A 2,346-nucleotide genomic window follows, 5' to 3' on the forward strand; every position below is an offset into this window, starting at 1 on the left:
AGTACAAAAATTCGAATATAACGATAAATTAAAGAGTAGAAATTGCTCGTATTTTGAAAGAGAAAAAAACAAACAAACACATACTATAGATAGTTCGAAGATGACGACACTCAGGTCTTTGTTATTGTTTTTTTTGCCATCCGCGTTTATGTATTAACCTGACTATAAACGTTCATGGATACACACAGTTTTGTGTGTTGGTCCGTTATACTTCCGGATGGCAATGTTATGAGCTACTTAGCCAAGCGCATACTATCTATACAACGTTTTGACATTATACCCTCGTCAGACAACAATGACGACATAAAAATTAGGATTACATTTATATAATGAAGTCACACCAAGCAAACTAAACTTCTTTTTTTACCCTTCGTTATATTATAATAAATGTAATCTCCCCCCCCCCTCTCTCTCTCTCTCTCTCTCTCTCTCTCTCTCTCTCTCTCTCTCCTCTCTCTCTCTCTCTCTCTCTCTTCTTCTTCTTCTTCTTCTTCTTCTTCTTCTTCTTCTTCGCCACCGTTGCCAAAGGCTGAAACGTTGTATATTTGTGTAATGCTTCAAATTATAAGCTATTTTTACTCCTTATATTTTGACTTGCTCGCGTAGGCATTTTAAACTCTTTTTTTTTTAAGTTGCAAATTCTTAATTTAAAATGAACACATGTGAATTAAGAAAAGCGTGTTTATTTTAAAATCTCAAAATGTTAGTTCATTCTTACTCATTCTAACTTAAATGAAATCAAAATGCCAGTCTTTTGCCACAAAAGAAAACAAATTATGAGTTGTATTCAATAGTTCAACCAATGAAATAACTTGTTTCCATGAACTCTACTGACGTCAAATTGCCAGCCCTGGCGTAGCCATCGTTATGTTATAACCTGATACTGAAATCCAAAAGGACCGGCAGTTTGACGTCATTATTTGTTTTTAGCACCGCCTAGTGAGTTGTCGTTTTAGAGCTCATGGAAACAAGTCATTTCATTGGTTGAACTATTGAATTCAACTCACGATTTGTTTTCTTTTGTGACAAAAGACTGGCATTTTGACGTCATTCTTTGGTCAGTATCAGGCCATAACTTTACGAAGGCCACGGTCTTTGAGGGTTCTAGCGTAGCCATCGTAAACATATTATAGCCGTCATTTTTTTGTCAGTGTTAATTCAACACAAGTGTGTATCATGTCAAGGGAGAAAATTGCGTTAAAATAGATAAAATAGACAGCATACTGGATTATGAGTTACATCCCCTAATTTTCTTGTAGTCGTCGTCGCGTGTTATTTAATTTAATCCTCTTCGTGCCTTGAGGCTCATTGGGTATCCATCCATCCACCAGACATCTTCATTTTTTTTGGGGTCGGCTGTTTCTGGGGTGACTGTATTCCCATGGTCCCTCCTCAAGTTTCTTTGGGTGTCCCCCGCATCCCAGGCGCTATATATATAAATTAAATTATTATTATTATTATTATTATTATTATTATTATTATTATTATTATTATTATTATTATTATTATTATTATTATTATTATTGTTATTATTATTATTATTATTATTAGTATTTTTTTTTTCGTCATCATCATCATCATCACATCATCATCATCATCATCATCATCATCATCATCTCTCTTCTTCTCTTCTTCTTTCTTCTTCTTCTTCTTCTTCTTCTTCTTCTTCTTCTTCTTCTTCTCTCTTCTTCTTCTTCTTCTCTCTTCCTCCTCCTCCTCCTCCTCCTCCTCATAATCATCATCATCATCATCATCATCATCATCATCATCATCATCATCATCATCACATCATCATCATCATCATCATTATTATTATTATTATTATTATTATTATTATTATTATTATTATTATTATTATTATTATTATTATTATTATTATTATTATTATTATATTGTTATCAATGGTGATGACGGCAAAACTTTAAATAAAAGCACTTTAACACAAATTAACCCACTCGACTTCCGACTCGCCTCAGGTATGAATGAGTTCTTGACTCTATTCAGTGTCGGTCATCAAGCTAGTAACAAACAAAAACAAAAAAAAAAACAAAAAAAGAAATAATAATCCATCGAACAAAACAAAATAAAACATGAAAAAACGAAAGCGACTTGTTAGATCTTATGATCTTTTCTGTCAATGTCTATTAGAACCCAATTTATGAAATTTGTTGCTATGGGAAACACATTATCTTCGATTTTGGCGCATATCTCTCGAATCAAAGCTTGCCGCATCTTCCCGGGTTTTCTCAGCCATCCTCACGTAATTGTGACCCCTCGTCTCAAAACGGTATATGTAGGGATGGACCAATGCCAAAAAGTCAAATTATAGTTAAACTGGTCAAAAAT

Source organism: Berghia stephanieae, unplaced genomic scaffold (assembly GCF_034508935.2).
Source record: "Berghia stephanieae isolate SIO BIC M18660-M18661 unplaced genomic scaffold, UCSD_Bste_1.3 scaffold1530, whole genome shotgun sequence".
In the NCBI taxonomy this organism is placed as follows: Eukaryota; Metazoa; Mollusca; class Gastropoda; order Nudibranchia; family Aeolidiidae; genus Berghia; species Berghia stephanieae.